The sequence below is a fragment of the Glycine soja genome, chromosome 16 (assembly GCF_004193775.1).
Source record: "Glycine soja cultivar W05 chromosome 16, ASM419377v2, whole genome shotgun sequence".
In the NCBI taxonomy this organism is placed as follows: domain Eukaryota; kingdom Viridiplantae; phylum Streptophyta; class Magnoliopsida; order Fabales; family Fabaceae; genus Glycine; species Glycine soja.
Window position 1 is genome coordinate 11,004,833 of NC_041017.1, and position 18,898 is coordinate 11,023,730.

General features: G+C 33.0%; 1 pseudogene; it reads left to right on the forward strand.

The window, feature by feature from the left end:
• Positions 1-3,963: 3,963 nt before the first annotated feature.
• On the forward strand, positions 3,964-16,056 carry LOC114389766 (annotated as a pseudogene).
• The last annotated feature ends 2,842 nt before the right edge of the window (positions 16,057-18,898 follow it).

Consider the following 18,898-nt stretch of genomic DNA (forward strand, 5'->3'; position numbering starts at 1 on the left):
TACTCCTGCTCATGGTCATGGACATGGTCATAGAGAAAAAAATTTAAGAATACTTTTTTCCAACAGAAGTGAGAAAGTAATGTAAAAAAATGAAAAGGAAAAAGGTGGAATAGTATTAAACAAGGGTTTTGATGTTACAAACCTTATGTGAGCTTTTCCAATCCAATAAATATTTTAATTATAAGATTGATATCTTTCAAATAAATTTTTCTAAACAATATTCTCTCAAATTGATTATTTATGCTACGTGTTTCTATGAAGAATAATGAAAAATTTCTTGTTTAGTAATGCAAAAAGTCAATGGTAGTATATAATTTCTAGTACTACAAATATAATTGAAGATTTTGGAAAAGCTAATGTATTCTTACTTGGAAGAACAAAGTTGTACATTAAAATTGCTTTAGTTTCAAGCAAAGTACAATTGAAATGCTATCCTAAACTAGAAGTTTATGAATCCATATAAGTTTGTTGTGTGACATGACCGGTTGGGCTATCCCAGGTCTATGATGATGCAAAATATAGTTAAAATTCACGTGGACTCTCATTGAAGAACCATGAGATTCTTTAGTCCAATGATTTCTCATGCGCTGTTTGTTACCAAGGGAAGTTGATAATCAGACCATCACAAGGAAAATTGGGAATGATTTCATTTCATTTTTAGAATGAATATGGGGTTATTTTTGTGGATCAATACACAGTTCTAAAATTTCATTTTCATTTTTAGAAGCTTGAGACATTAAGGATCTGATCCCCTTGTTCATCTAAGCCATTTTTGTGTAGCTTCATCAAGGTAAGGGGGTTTCTCCAATTCTTGAAGCCTAATATTGTTGTCTTTGGAAGCTAAGCTTCATTGAATGGTGTTTTGATGCTCAAAATTCGCAGCAACTGCCTTGGCTGGAACTGTATGATGTGTTATTTTTATTGAAAATTTAAGGTTAAAAATGAGTTCTTTGGGTGTCAAAACTTAGAGTTAGTCTTAAATTCCACTTAAATAGGAATTTTCAAGTAAAAGTTATGAACAAAACAAGTTTAGGGAATTTCTTTTTTGGAATTAATTGTCACGGAAATAAAATGGCTGTTATGGCTGTATGGACTGTTTTTCTTAAAGGTTTGACTTCAAAAATAAGTTTGTTAGGTGTGAAAATATATGGTAGCATGTAAAATTTATGAAAAGCCGATTCCCAGAACAGCTAGAAAATTGAAAATAAGTTTAGGAGCGAAACTTTGCAAAACTGGATAGAAGTTTAATTTCACATAGTAGATGACTTATCTTGGTAATTTTAAGCTCAAAAATGGTTTTAGAACTTAGAAAAATCTTAAGGAAATATTAGGGAGTGCTAAAAATAGTTTCAAACATATCTGTAGACAAATAGTCTCAGACAAACAATTGTTGAAAATGGAAGAATAACTAGTAACATGAAAGCTCTGTAGTTTTTCCCTTTGGATGAAGTGACCTTATGATTATTTATTCTAGAACTGTAGGTCAACTGGCTAAATTATTGTTAAGATAGATTATAAAACCTAATGATTGTTGTATGTCTTGAATTGTGGCAGTTATATGCTAATAGAGCTAATGAGATGCATATAAATAATTGTTGTTGTTGTTGAATGATAAAAACTGACAGAGTGTGAACCCCGACAAATTATATAAGTAGTGTGTGGATTTACATTATGCTATATATGTATATTGCTATTCTACCTGTACTCACTATGATATGAGTCTGGGGGTGTCCGACCCTTGACAAATTGTTTGTTATGATTATTAGATGGTTGTAATTATAGTTGTTATCTTGTTCGATATATTTGTGTAACAAGTGATTTCCACCTCATGAGGGGGCAATATTGGTTCCCTGAGAGTTGTACGTAGGCTCGAGTCTCTCTCTCTCTCTTGTTTGTTAGGATGTACGAGATTGTTGATGTACGTGGCTTGAGTTCTATGCATGCAATGAGGTGGCATGAGGGCTATGCACGTGATGTTATGGCAAAAGTGAAAAGGACTGAATGAAGCATAAGGAATCGGTGGTTTTATTCCATCTAATAGAAGATGAGATTACATTGAGAAAGTGGATGATGGAAAGAGATAAACTGGGGTATAGTGGGAAGAGAGGTTCGAAGAACCTAGGGGAATTAGTGAGTGGTAACTACCCGACATTTGGTGCACTGATTTGCCACGGGTAACTCATGAGCCTCACTTTGCTACTCTTGACAGGCTCCTAGACTAGGCTTTTTGAGTTGGGAGCTTAGAGATCGGTGTATGTTGTATTCGTATATGGTAATCACTCCTGACTGTCATCCATGTAATTGTATAAGACCATCAAGACCTGATAGGCTTGGCGGCAAAGGTTAGGCCCTACTATGTGACAAGTGTGCTAGTTATGCGCTTAGGACCTCAAGAGTGTTGTTTGCCTAGAAAAACCACATGTAGTGGTTAAGTAGGTTTTATTTCCTTGTTTGCTTGTTTGTGGCGTTTTGAGGATCGGAGGACTCATCCCTACAACCACAACTTTTATGTATTGATGATGTCGAGAATGTCAGCACACTTACGAGTCTGGCGTCGTTCACAGAGGGAATGGGTATGGCCATGTGAGGTAACACATACTATGTGTTATACATGCCGCACCTAGGTACATGTGGTGTCAATAGAACATCCGGACGCGACACTCGCTACTATAGACTATACTCACTACTAAAAAAATTGTCTTCTACGATGTTGGTTTCATGACGATTTTACAAGAACCAATGTTGTCCAAAATGCTGTGGCATTTTTGTAAATAATTATAACTTTTTAAAGACGGTTTTCTCAAAACCGTCTTTGAAAGCGCATTAAGACATTAGATTCTTCAAGAAACGATGTTAAAAACAAGATTTTTAAAAAAAACCATCTTTGAAAGGCATGTGTGTTTTCTTTTATTTCATTCTCACGCATTATGATGATCACCCTTCATCCCATAGTCTCTCTCCATTCGCTCGAAGAACTGAACCACGCGGATGAGGCAATTGATCACGGAGGCTAGTGTTTTAGGGCCAGCGGCGGGGGAGGCGGCATAGAGGACGTTATGCATGGCCTTGAAGTCCTTATAGTGGCCGGAATAGTCGATGAAGTAGGAAAGAGTATCGTCCGTGTGGGAAAATTGGGGGTTGGAAGAGAGCCATTAGTGGAACCCTAATACAATGCGGCCAACTTCAGGGGAGAGGTTTAGGGTTTGGAGAATCAAATTGGGGGTTGGAGTGATGTGGGAGAAGCTTAGGTGGAGGTACTGCGAGACGAAGAGAGCGTCCATGTCTGGCTCTTTGAGAAGCTCTAAGGAGAGGAAGTGCAGAATATGATCCATTTGGGTTTTTGATGAGAAATGTCTGATTATGAAGAGCGAAGAAGGAGTGGGGAGGGTTCGGGAATGGAAATGGGAAGAGGGTTGGGGGAAACAAAGGGGGTTAAATTAGAGAGGGAGAATTAAATGATAAGGAACAAAAATAGAGTAAGAGCCTTTAAGGATGCAGAGATGCTAATGGCGGCATGTTTAGGGTTTTAGAGTGAGTAAGAACGGGACGAGGAAGAAGAAGGAGGAGAAGGAACAAGCTACAAGGTAAACAAGCTCTAATGTTTGCATTTTTTGTTTTATTTGGGTTGTGACACCTATTTTTACAAATTTTCTTGTGTAGTGATAAATGATTGAGTCACCTTCTAGATCAGTGTGCTTATGAATTTGGATATATTTATCTTCTTGAAACACAATATTTGTCAAAGAGTCGAGATTATCTCTAGCATGGATTTGAATGCTCTATGATTAGATTGTTTGTATTGTCAATGTTGCTTGTTGTGAATCATTGTGTGTAGATTCCATTTGGAGCTTTCCAATTTTTCTTTATATATCTCCTTTGACTATCAATAACCATTGTTATATTCTTGCTTATTTTTAAAACCATATTCAGAGGACTCAACATTGCACAATCTTATTTTTATTAATGCAAAGATCAAATATCTTTGGAAGCCATGATATTTTGGGAAGTTGGCTTCATGCCAAATACATTAGTAATGATTCAATTAAGCTAAAGACTAACAATAATCTTGTACAATTCTCTCTAGACAAGTTTGATGATATTGATTATGGAAAGAAGAGCCAGTTGAACAAAAAAGTTAAAATGTCTAGAAAGGCTAAATTGAATGAGCTTAGGTTCTATCATTTGAAGGCCAAGAAAAAGATGATTTCCCCAAATCCAGAAGTTAGAATTAGATATAAGTTGAAAAGGTTGGATATTATTACGACTGTAATTTTTAGTTTAAAGCTTTCTTTCCTATAGTTGTTGTTCCTTGCTTCTTCAATGTTGTTGATAATTTACTTTAATGATTTTATCATCTATGTTTTTTGACATCCTTTAGTTTTTTTTAATAAGGAACAATGGTATGAACATTGTTATGGTATTCACTAAATTAATGCGCTTCCCTTTTTCTTTGATGTGTGGGCATTGAAATAACCAGAATGTTGCTACACATGGATTTGTATTTGAAATACCTTTATGAAATTCTATTTTCTATATTTGGGGAAGTTTTTGTTAAGTTATATTTTTCAGATATTACTATGAATATTATTTTTTTCCCATTACCTAGCTTATCAATATAAAATCACAATCTACATAAGCTTGGATAATAGATATCTTTTTTGTTTTTTAACTTGGCCATTCCCTTCATAAGTACAGACCTGATTTAGTACCTTAGATAGGCTGGAATGAGGCATTGTTCCTTTCCTCCTTAATTTTTCCTTTTTCTAACTTGCGGTCTTTTATTTTAACTTATAATTCTACAGGCCAAGCGAAAGGAAACTTGGTTGATTGAGAAGCTAAGAAAATTTGATGTACCAAAATCCTTTCCAAAAACATTTGATCATGAAATTTTAACCGAGGAGGAGAGGCATTACCTAAAGCACATTGGTGAGAAAAAGAAACATTATGTTCCAGTTGGGAGACAAGGAATGTTTAGTGGGGTAGTTCTTAATATGCATCTTCACTGGAAAAATCATGAAACAGTGAAGGTTGTCTGCAAGCATTGTAAACCAGGGCAAGTTCATTAATATGCTAAAGAGCTTGCTCGAGTGAGCAAGGCATTATGATTGACATCAAGCCCAATAATACTTTCATTTTTTATCGCGGAAAGAACTATGTACAGTCGGAAGTAATGTCACTTCCAAATACATTATCAAAAGCGGAGGTAATTTCCTTTGCATTTTTTCTCATTGACCAAATGTATTTAGTGATAAATATATTATGGTATTTTTGTTGAAATTATAGGGGAATCGGGGAGACACTCAGAATAATATGATATTTGTATTATGATGTGATACAAGACACTAATCCAATTGTCCTATTTTTACTAATACAACAATCCTAATCCTAATTATATGAGAACAAAAAACTCTCTTAAGATAAAAGATAAAATCCCTAAGAATGGGACAAGGTTCCTAACTAGACAAAATATTAGGATCCCTGAAAATAAGGAAACACAATCATCCTGAAAATAAAATAAATTATCATAATCTGTTATTTAGACGCCATTTTGAAGGTAAGTATCCCTTGTTTCTCTTGTATTGGGCAATTAGAATTGTTGAAATAATCTACTTGAGGTTTGAGTTGAACATGAGTGCATGTCAGTGTGATGTATGTTGCAAACTTGCAATATATTAGAGGATTGACATAATACAAGGATAAAAACCATTCAAATAAAAAAAAAGTTATTATGGCAATCATCTTTTCTTGATGTGCGTTGGTAGGAATGATTTGCATCTTTTATAGCCTTTTTAATTTAGATTAGTAGTATTTCATAATGCTCATTTCATTTATTTTTTTACTACATTTGACTAATATAGTTTGCTATGAAAGTTTGAAGACTACTTTGGATTATGCCTCGACATATTGATGCTAATAGTAATGTTGGGGACCTACTCTCTCACATGCCTCATGTACACTAGTGAATTGAAGCTATAATTTTTTGTTTTCTATTAAGAGATTAATCATATTTTATCTAGATAAACTTGTACTAGTAAGTGTCGTAACCTATCCTTTGGCGAGAGGGCGACGCGAGGCTCATGGGTGCGGCATCCAAGGAAGGAAAACGCGCGGAGTCGCCACCAACGTTTATTCGAGGAAAACGTTAGGAAAACCAAAAGCGGGCCTACGAACTTTAAGAATAAAAGGTTCGTGAGTTGTTTTTATGCACGGGGAAGGTATTAGCACCCCACACGTCCGTCACAAGGGATGACAGCCTTTAATCAAATATGCAAAATCATGACTTTTAATTTATTTTATTTTCCCTTTTTTACATTTTTTTATCATTTGGGGTCAACAAAAGCGGGGTTTTTGCTCCTACGTATCCTCAATTGCGATGAGAAACTTAGACCTACATAGTTCTTTGAGAAAAGCAAGAAAATTACGCGAGGTGTTGATTTTAGACTTTTAAATGGTTTATTTTAACTGATAAAAGTAAAAAGGACCGTTTAAGGTGTTGGACCTTGAAACGGTTTCTAATGGCCTTTTTGCGGGCAAAAACTTGATTTGTGAATTGATTTTAGCTTTAGTTTCACTTGGTTATTTCTCAACTCATTAAAAGAGTACTTTCAAAGTAAATGTTCGATTTAAACTTATTTATTTTTTGAAGCTTCATGTTGCTTCATGTTGAAGTTAGCTCAGCTCGTTCAGGCGAGCTGGTTGCTTCATGTTGAAGCTTCCTAATGGGCCTAGATGGGCCCAAGGCAGAAGAACACCCCCTAAATTGATCTTTTCACCCCCATTTTAAGTTTTTTTGCTCATTTCTTTCTGAAACGTTGTGAAATCTTACGGATCGCGCGACAATTGGCTTTAAGCAGCTCAACGTGACTGGCAAAAATCCACATGTTGACAAACAATTGTCCTCGGACGAAATTAGGGTATGACAGTAAGCCCTGTGTTTTTCTTCTGAGAAATGGATAGATTGGTGCTTTGATGGATTGGATAAGTTTAAAAATTGCAAAGTGTTGATTCATAGTTTTCCATGGGGAATAAATTATGTTGAGAAAGCATTGGGTTGTATTCTTTTAGCATAAAGCTTATGGACTTATGGTTTCTATCTTATTGTGAAAATTTTCTAGGCTTTGGAGAAATATAGGCCCTTAAACATACTAGCTAGTTCATTGAAAGGTTGGAGAAAGAGCTTGAAGAGTATCATCAACACCTTGCAAAGTTTAAAAAAGGGAAAGAGGATACTGGTAAAGATGTTAGTTTTGTTGGTATATTAATATTAAAAAAATTGTCTATACAATGCTTGATTTAGAAAGAAAAATGTCATAAGCAAACTCGTTTTCTTGCCTTTCTGTCCTCAGCAAGTTGGAATATATCATAACATTTATAATAAATTGTGATCCAGTTGATGTTTTGAAAGTGTGGCAAAGCACATCCACTCACAACTACAAAAAGCAGATTCTACATCGGTCAAACTAAGCTATCTACGTCGGGCCTCCCACCGTCTTTGTTACAGATGTCGTTGTAAGTCGACAACAACGACATCGGTCAGCCCAACCACCGTCTTTGTAATGTCAGAAGACGACGTCAGTGCGCAATTAACAATAGTCGTTATATAACATAAGTCAACGACGGACTTTCATGAGCACCGTCGTTGTTCGGATCGATTTCAACGTCGGGTGTGAATTGGGCCCGTCGTTGTTTCAGAAATCTATAAAGACGGGTGGAGGTTGCACCCGTTGTTGCTTTTAAAAATTTCAACATCGGGGTCATGCACACCCGTCGTTGTTGAAGGAAGGTATAAAGACGGGTCGTGGAACGACCGTCGTTGTTGGAGAATGCTATAAAGACGAGTCGACTAACGACCGTCGTTGTTTTATAAGGCTATAAAGACGGGTCGACTAACGACCGTCGTTGTTTTAGTTGCCCTGCTTACAAAATTGGGTTATACCATTCACGCAGAAAGTATAATTATATTAGGAAATAAACTAAAATAAACTATATGGGAAAAATAAACATAAAGTGTAATTTGGGTTATACCAATTTATCCATCAGTTGCAAGATCAGCTTATTTTTACATGAAATTCACTGAAAATCACAAAATCCAGGAAGCAAAACACCCAACAGAACATGTTATAAAATTTCATACCTGATGAGAGAGCATTATATCAACAATCTTCAATAGATCTTCAATATATCAACAAGCACATCAGCCTAGACATCAAGGGAAAGGGACATGAATGTTGTAGAAAAGTAAAAGATAAAGAAAACATGTTTTATATTAAAAGAGCTAGTTAGTTCCTGATTTAGATTTTGTTGCATCATAAGCCAATCATTTGTACATTGGAATGAACAGGCAAAAAAAGAAAAGTAAAATGTGTTGATCAGTTTTTATATACACCACCCCAAGACAATAAAGAAATCATTTGTTTTAGAGAAAGAAAAAATATATAATGATCTATCATAATGTTGTAAAAACTAAAAATAGTAATGCAGAAGCCTGTTTGACATAAGGAAAATATTTTCTATTTCTATTTTCACTAATAACTACAAACACCATTCCTAAACAGAGAAATGGTAGCAACACTGTCTCTAACACATTCTCTTGAACACTCTTTTTTGTTGGCTCAAATTTCTTAAAAATCACAAATTTGACAGGTCCCACTACTCATATGATGAGTCATTATTCTGATTTTATAATTCTCAATAAATTGAGGACCAACAGTGGAGAGTGTGTTAAAAAGAGTGTGTTAAAACTCTAATAAGCTTTATATATAAAAGTCTATATATATAGTGCCTCTTCTTAATAATTATACCTAACACGCAGGAAATCTTATTAGTTTATAACATGTACCTCTACCAGGCAACCATCCAATGACTGTGGACACTTCATTTGTTCAGTTAACTGCTGCAGTGCCAAGCTTGGTGGTACTATAGCTGCACTTAGTTGTTGCTGTGGTAATCAAATGCAGATGCAATGCAGTAGAAGGGGGTAAAGACAATATATTACTACAATTATATGAACAGAAAACCATTGCACGCAATCACCATTATAGGATTTGTGATTCATTATGAATCACAGTAGCATGACCGAAAATAAAATAGCCGCTGTGTAAAATAACATAACAATTGTCTCAAATACAGGAAAAAAAGAAATACTCCTACGCCATCATTAGCCGTTTTTACTTATTGCCGTCTTTAAAAAAAATGTTGCCCATTTTTTTCGAATTGTGGTGATCATGTCGATGTCCAACGGTGTGTCATTAGCAAACAACTGCAAGTATTCATAATTGTAAGTTAGTACTGCAAATATAAAAATTCAGTTCCAATTGCACTGAAGTTTATGCATACCATGGACCAGTCACTCTTTATGTCGCTGGCTATGTTGTTTCTAGTAGTGACTAGGGATTATGAAACAGTTTGATTACACTAGAAAAGTATAATTTAAAATCAAAATGATGAGAAGAGAATAAGTGGAAAATGACTAAGCTATATAAGTGTTTAAAAACACCATATTTCTCAAACAACTTTTTTTTTATCAAGCACATTATAATGTTGTGGTTATTTTGTTAATGATTGGGGAAGCATGACTCTATCTATGCCGGACACAAAACGTCACATACATGAGGCTCAGACAACCTGATCTTGTTTGCTATTGAGTAACTGTAAGATTTGTAACTCTTATCATTTTGAAGTGATTTAAGGCAGCATAACATCTACATGAAATGTGAAGTGTCTATATTAGGGTTGAAATCCTAATGTTACAAAGGAAAAGATTGCACATTCCTTATTAGGTCTTTTGAGACTTACAATACACATTACATGATAACATATTGTTTTAAATTAATTACAGTGTTATTTAGCATATGATATCATTGGTTTATTTCCTCATATGTTTCTTGCATCTTTGACCCACCATAATGAGTGACATTTACTCATTTTCCGAAAATACATCATTGAATTCTCTGTTTGGCTAGTTGCCATCATAGTGGGGTCTCATTGGATAATACAAAGTTTTGCTCAGCTGATAGTTGATGTATTTTTTCTAGTTTCTTTTTCCACGATATCTTTTTCTCTAAAGAAAGAAAAGAAAAAACAACAGCGGTATTTTTTTGTTTTGGTGATGAGATTTTTATAGATGTCATATCATTATAGACATATGTTATGCTTATTTGTTGCTTATTTTTGTTGCCCCCAATCTGGTTTGACTTTTATAGGTACATGTACAATGTTTATTATAACTCTATGTATAATTAAGCATGACATAGATGGGAAGGGCAGGAAATTATTTTGAGCTTGCTAAATTATTGGGGTTAGCTATAAAGCCAAATCAAGGTTTTGTCTTTTGGTAGGTGCAGATTAATTGAATAAATGTGTGACTAGCTTGAGAACTAATTATTTTTGCTCATTTTTATATTAATAAGTCATGTCTTTATCTGGAACAAGCTTTATTTACTTTCACCCCATACTTAAATCCTAAAATTTAAAATTTTGTTCTTGGTAATCTAACAATAAGTCATCAGTCTGTTTGACCAATTTTAGTTCTCATGATTTCCAAGTTTCCCATAAAAAATAAGTTGTCAAACTTTTTGGTAATGTGTGAAAAAATACACACTAAAATATAAGTCCTGTCTTTATCTGGAACAAGCTTTATTTACTTTCACCCCATACTTAAATCCTAAAATTTAAACTTTTGTTCTCGATAATCTAACAATAAGTCATTAGTAAGTTTGACCAATTTTAGTCTCATGATTTCCAAGTTTCCCATAAAAAATAAGTTGTCAAAATTTTAGGTAATGTGTGAAAAAATACACACTAAAATATAAAAAATAAAATTGTCTTCCTTCTTGTTCAGACAAAAAAAACAGTCTTGTTATATTCCAATTTAGAATCAATAGCATTGAGTGAAATTTTAACTTGTGAAAGAGGAAGTTTGAATTTGAAAGTTTTATGCCTGTTTAGGTGCCTGTTGAATAGGATCAAGCAAGCTATTTACTCTGTAACATATGAAATATGAATATTATTTGTCTTGGAATCGAGTCATGAGGTTTATTCTAGAACCATAGAAGCTTGAGAAGCGCTTTGTGAAATGAGATAATCAATTACTGCATTTTGAAATCAATTACCATGTTTAAGGAAATGCAGAACAAAAAGGGATTTGAACAAATTAATCGATTATCATATTTGATAATCAATTAAATCAGTTTCAAGTGTTAAAATTATAAATACTCTCACTTGTTTTTTCTCATTAGGAACTCTTGATACAATCTTATCTTTTAGAAAATATATTCTAAGAATCATCTAAGGGAATTACTCTGCATTTCTTCAAGAGATTCAAGTTGATCAAGATTCTTTCATTCTTCATCATGAGTTGATGATCAAAGAAAGAGCTTGAAGATGTTGTGATTTACACATTAAGGTGTATTCAATCCAATTATGATTTCTTTCTACTTTCTTAATCTTGGTTAGGGTTACCAAGGGTTTTTTGAGAAGATAGAGTTTCAACTCTTGGAATTTCTTGTTCTAGGGTTCAACAAAGTTTTGGTTTTTCTCTTGTAGGGTTCAAGGGAAAAGTGGACTTTTAGAGAATTGCATTGCATAGTGTTTGTACTTAATTCTCTAATAGTTAAAGTTCTAAGAGATCTTAAAATAATTGGATGTAGGTACTCTTGAGGACTGAACTAGTACAAATTTTGTGTGTGATTCTCTCTTTCTCTAAACCTTACTTTTGTGAATCAATCTTGATAATAGAATTGATGTGAAAAGGCCATAAAACTTTGTTTTCTAAGGTTTTTTAATATATTGGTTTTAGGTGTTGTTGATCTTTCTTCAACAAGTTTTTTGAGAAAACCTTAATTTGTAAAGGGGTATTGATTTTAATTGAATCTAAGAAATAATTGGTAAAATATCAAAAAATATATTCTACTCCTCCCCTTCTAGATTCCTGGTTATTCCAACAATGCTTTCTTCTCAAATTAAAAATATATCATACAAACAAGATAGGATAAGGAACAAGACATGGCATTACTTATGTGTAGATTGTAAATAACTCACCGGTGTAGGTTGGTAACTCATCCCTTTATTATTTATTTATTGACATGTGGTACCTTTGTCATATTAGATAATCAACTTCAAATCTAATCATATATTATCTATTTTTTTAAGCAATCATATATTATCTAATCAATTTTGAATTAATTTAAACAAATCTAATAAGATATTATCTAATTATTTTTTAATTAATAAAATGATATCTAATCAGTTTTGAATTAATTAAATCTAATAAGATATTATCTATGAAGTTTTGAATAAATTTAATAAAAATAAGGAGCTAATTATATTTAATGAATAACTAAATTGCCTGCATCAATATATTGATTTTATAATTTCAAAAATAAAAATTAAGTTTATCATATATATTACAAAATCAGACTTATATATCTACTAACATATCTTAGGCACCAAACTGCACCTTATTAACATATATGGATTTGGTCACCACTCACCTCTCGGAAGTAGTGCTGAATATCAAAGGTTAACGTGGGATGCTTTGAAAAGGAGCATTAACGAGCGTGTAAATAAGGTTAATGCTACTAATATAAATATATATATAATTCTAGAATTGTTTTTGAAAAACCTGATCAGATCGAGGAAGGGGACTCTTTTGTCACTCATGTATGAAGTCGCACATGGCATCTTCGGGATTTACATGTGTTTTTGTTGCCTTGGTTGTCGTCATTATTACTAAGTTTCCTCAAGTGGGGGATCTTTTGCTAACAAGGGTTGTTTTGCAGCTTAAGAGAGCTTATAAGCCGAATGACAAGCCTCAATTACTAGCAGCAAGTGGCTCATGAGATCATTGCTTTGGACTTACGTACTCACGGTTTTACTCGAGAAACCTATTGATGATATTGTTGAAGTAACTATTGGTTTCATTACAAAATATAGTTTAATGCTGCAGGATATCTCACCTAAGGTTCTTCACGGTGTCTTTGAGTGTTTTCATGGAATTCTTCATGAATGTGGTGTTGGAAATAAATTTGTATGTCCACGATCCGAGTCAACATATAATCAATTTTAATTTTAATAAAAAAATATTATTTTATTTTCATTGTCATATTTCACTTTTTGATTAAATGGTCCATTTGATAATGTTCTTGATTAAAATTAAAGACTTGTTATTATAATAGAGATTATGATAATGAGAAACAAGTTTGTTTTAATTTTAATCTAAACTGTTCTTGATCATAGGATTATTATAAATAGGATATCAATAATCTGGATAGATTAATATATATGTGATAGTATTTATTGGATAAATATTAATATATCTTATTTATTAATTTGCATATATAGATGAGTCAATGTTGATGTGATCATTGAACTGACTCAATTGAAATTTTCTAATGGTTAAAATTTATCATAAACTGTCAATAAAAAATTCTCAAGAAGAGGTATAATAGCTTTTTTTGACATGAGATTGTCATAGTAACTAACAGGTTATTTGTTGTATTTTGATTCCGAACACCTAATGCTTTAGAACACTTGTTGAATGGATATTGGATATGATTAAATACCTATAGAATTAATGATTAATCAAGAAGGAATTCATCAACTCTTGGTAATGAGTTTGAACTCTATGAATAAAATTATATCTTGGCCAGGAAAATTAAATGAAAGAAGAAATGAGTTTCTTAAGTCATTATGAGTTAACTCAAAAGGGTTTGATAGTAATATCATACTCTAGAGTTAACCGAGAGCTGTAAAGATGGAAGAAATTATTACACTACTCTTCTAATGGTTCTTGAAAGTAAAATACTACTTCATGCTATCCGAACATTAAGGAGTGTTGCTAGACGCCTACCTTGATTAGTATATTAATTTGATTAATATATTACCGACTTAATATTGAACCTACGGGGTCACACACAAACGAGTGTTCTAATCTCTGTTAAAGAAATTATTTTAATATTTGATGATTAATTAAATTAGAGAATTTAATATGATCAAATGATTAATTAATTTCAAAAAGGTGGAATATTATTATATTTTTGCTAGCACTGAAAATATAAATAATATGAAAGATTTGGTGAAAGAAGAGAAATAAACATGTATGATTTTATATTTGGAATTTGGGTTGAAAAGGCGGCTAGATACAAGTTTGACTTGATCAATTATTATTTCAATTTTAATTGCTAAATGGTTAGCGATAAAAGGTAACAAGAAATAATATACCTTAAAAAAGGATACTATCAATAATGATTTTGATTTGATCAGAAATTTGGTATCCTTAGCGTGCTATAAATAGAGCCTTAGGCTGCACGTTGAAAAAAAAAATCTGAATATCACTTCTCTATTTTTATTTTTCCACTTGTCAAAGTTGTTGACGAATATAGTTCAGTCTCGGTGTGGATACACGTAGAGTCTTTACACTAGTTAAGAATTTTTATGCTTCAAGAGCTCATCAGCAGGTACACTTTTAAATACGTTATCTATTTATAATATAATTTAAATACAAAATAGATCCTTTTATTCCGCAATGTGTGTTTTGAACACCTTATAATCCTTCAATTGGTATTGGAGTCATGGGTCTTTTGTATTTAAATTATATTTAACAATAATTTGAAAAAGTTTCAATTTTTATTTACTTACACGTAATGTTGCCTGTTATGATTGCATGATTACATTGTCAAATGAAATAATTTTTTTTTGTGCAATTTGTAATCTTGTTACGTGGATGTTGTTTTGAATTGGTGGAATGTTTGCAATTGGTTGTTAATGCGGTGCTTGATTTACTTGAGGTGTTCCATATCATATACGTTGGTATTTTTATATAAAGGAGAATATAGATTTTTTATTTTATTTGGATTCCTTTTAAAAGATTAAACTTTTCCTTCAATTTTGAGCAATTTGTTATTAATTCTTTTATTTTCAAATTGCTGGATATTAATTCAATGGAAAGACGTTGCATTAGGATATGTGATATCAAAGAGGTATGTGCTTCAAGCACTGTATCTCGTTCAATTATTTGAGAGAAACTTTTTTTTTATGCTATGTGCGTAATCATATAATTGTTATATATCTAAATGGTAATTATGTTTGTCATCTGATTTATCTTACATATTAAATTTTTTAATCATAAGGAACAACCTGATTACTAGGAGACTTATAGAAAAAAAAAGATAAATTGAGACATATGATGTAATTTTTTTAATGATTAATAATAAGGAACAACCTGACGAATAGGTGACTTATAATTAATAATTTTTTTTTCTTCTCGCATAAGATGCATGTTTTTGAAATTAATTATATACTGAGCGCTTAGACAACCTAGGGAAGTATTAAAATTAATTTATTGATATCAATAGGATTGACCTGACAACCAGGAACTTATGTGATATGATATTTCTTATTTTGATTTGAAAAATGTATATGATACATTGTCTTGGAATGTGTATAAGAAACGACTTGATAACCAAGTGGCTCACTCACAATTTTTTAGAGGCTTTATGTGATCCACTTAAAAGAAATAAGTATTTCTTACATTACTATATTATTATTAGAAATATCATTAATATTTTTATATTTTTAAAAGGTTTGAAAAATTATGCTCTGACACAACTATATTTTGTTGTGTGCTTAATCAACAGTATGTCTTCTCTATCACTTCGTGGTATTCTTGAATCTGGAAAACTAGTCAGAGTCAATTATGATGATTGGTACTGCAACTTGAGAATTGTTCTCATGCATGAGAAGCTTATTGACACTATTGATAAGCCTTCCATGGAAGCACCTGATCTGAGTGATGCTGAAGCAACCAAGGTTTTTCAAAAGTACCTAGATGAGTGCCTTACTGCTAAGTGCATTATCTTGGCATCAATAAGCTCAGAACTCCAGAGGCAACATCAAGACATGGACCCATATGAGATCGTCGAACATCTTAAGAAGATGTATGGTGGTCAAAGCATGATGACTAGATTTCAGTTATCTAAGGCCCTGTTTAGATCCTCACTTGCTGCAAATGAAAATATTAGACCCCATGTTCTTAAGATGATTGATCTCATAGAATAACTTGAGAAGTTGGGGTGCATTCTTGGGAAAGAGTTTTCTTAAGATTTGATTATAATCACTTTCTGATTCATTTTCACAATTTATTGTGAATTTCAACATGAATAAGATGAGTTGTGACTTGCATGAGATGCTTAATCTGCTAATTGATTATGAGAATCAAATTGCTTCTGAGAAGAAGAAAGGAATTGTCATGGTAGTTGGCAAAAGCTCCAAGAAGAAAGGCAAAGTACCAAAAAGGAAGCATCTTGGACCTGAGGGTGGTATGACCAAACCCAAGAACAAAAGGAACAAGATTGACCAAATTGATGTTGAATGTTTCTTCTGTAAGGAGAAAGGTCACTGGAAGAGAAATTGCAAGAAGTATCTTGATTCTTTGAAAAACAAGAAACAAGGTAAGATATTAATGAAAAATGTCTTCATGATTTCTTTAACTGTCATTGATTCTTCAATGTGGGTATTAGATGCAGGCAGTAGTTTTAATATTTGCAATAAGTTGCAAGGACTACAGATAGCTAGATGGTTGAAGAAAGGAGAAATAAATCTACAAGTAGGGAATGGAGCAAATGTTGTCGCCTTAGCTTTAGGATCAGTTTCTTTAATAATGTCTACTAGCAAAGTACTAGTATTGGAAGAGATGTGAATCATAACTCGATTATGCATATTTCTTCTAGTTTCAAAAGAAAAAGAGATAATCAAGTAAATAAAACATATCTTTGGCATTGTAGGCTAGGTCACATTGGCGAGAAAAGAATTAACAAGTCGCACAAGGAAGGTTACCTTGATAATTATGATTATGAATCATATGAAACTTGTGAATCTTGTCTCAAAGGAAAAATGACTAAACCTCCATTTATTGGAAGTGGAGAAAGAGCTTCTGAGTTATTGGGACTAATTCATACAGATGTTTGTAGGCCCATGAAGATTCAAGCCAAAGGAGGATATTCTTATTTTATCACCTTCACTGACGATATGTCTAGATATGGATTTTTGTATCTTATGAAACATAAATCTGAATCATTTGAAATGTTTAAAAGATTTCGTAGTGAAGTTTAAAAACAAACTGGTAAGAGTATCAAAATGCTTAGATCTGATAGAGGAGGAGAATATCTTAGTGATAACTTTATTGACTATCTAAAGGAGAATGGGATTCTCTCTCAGTGGACACCTCTGGGAACACCACAACACAATGGTGTATCTGAAAGAAGAAATCGAACCTTACTAGATATGGTTAGATCCATGACGGGGTTCACTGATCTTCCCTTAAACTTATAGGGATATGCTTTAGAAGCAGCAACCTACTTGCTAAATAAAGTTCCTTCAAAAGTAGTCTCTACAACTCCATATGAGATATGGAAAGGAAAGAAACTAAGTCTTAAACACATCAAGGTCTGGGGTTGCCCTGCTTATGTTAAAAGATTGCAAATAGATAAACTTGAGGCAAGGTCTGATAAGTGTAGATTCATTGGTTATCCTAAAGAAACAATGGGATATTATTTCTACCAACCTTCTAACCTTAAAGTGTTTGTGGAAAGAGGAGCAACCTTTTTGGACAGAGAGTTTCATGTAGAAGGAAACCATGGTAAAGAAATTGAACTTGATGAGACTCAAGTCACCAATGATAACATAACTCAAGAACATGAGATGGAAACTGAGAGGCCTTTCTTTGATGTTTTGAAATTAGGACAAAGCTCTTCAACTCAAACGATTATGGCTTAAGAACAAGATATTATTCAAGAACAATTTGTTGTTCAAGAAGAAGTTAATGAACCAATCTTAGAGCAATTGCAGCAACCTTTGAACCCAACACAAGAACCTCTTAGAAGATCTACTCAAATGTAGTTATTGACGAATAGAGGTCAGTCTCGGTGTGGATACACGTAGAGTCTTCACACTATTGAAGAATTTTTATGCTTCAAGAGCTCATCAACAGGTACACTTTTTAATATGTCATCTGTTTATAATATAATTTAAATACAAAATAGATCCTTTTATTCTGCAATGTGTGTTTTGAACACCTTATTATCCTTCATGTGGCTTAAGGAAGTTATTGGCAAGAGATAATTTCTGAGCTTCCTCATGCATCTCATTGAAGGCATTGAGAAATTGGTCATAGTTTTCATCAAGTTCATATTCAAATTTAGAAAAACTTACAACGCTTTCAACTTCTCCATTGGCCATGAGGCAGAGGTTTTCTTCTTCTTCATTGTTAGAATGACTTGAAGTGTCGTTTTTCTCCCACGTCTTCTTCTTGTTATAACTCCTTCCCTTCTTTTCTCCCTCTTGTTGTTTCTTTAGGTGGATGGAGCATTCATATTTTATGCAGTTCAACTTGCCACACTCAAAATAAGTGAAGTTAGGGGAGGTTGAGTCATTCTTCTTAAAATTATTCATTTGTTGAAAGAATCTTCCTTTAGAATTATTCTTTTTCAAGAATTTCTTAAACTTTCTAACAAGTAATGTTAGATTCTCGCTCTCAGAACCTTTTGCATTTTCTTCATCACTCTCATTACTAGATGGTATGGAGGGTTTTAGTGTTAAGTCTTTACTCTTCTTTTCCTTAGCTTCCTCTTCGGCCATCCTAGTTATGTCCATTTCATATTCTCTTAATTTTTCGAAAAACTTAGCATGTGTGATGGAGGTGAGGTCTCTGGACTCTAAAATTGTCGTGACTTTCCCTTACCATCTTCTATTGAGGGATTTTAATACTTTTACATTTAGTTCCTCTTCCTCAAACACTTTCCCTAGGCCTTTAAGATGATTCACTTTCCCTAGAACAGACACAATTGCTAAGTTGAATGAAAGAAAAGGACATTAGACTAAGTTAACTTGCCAACTACCCCAC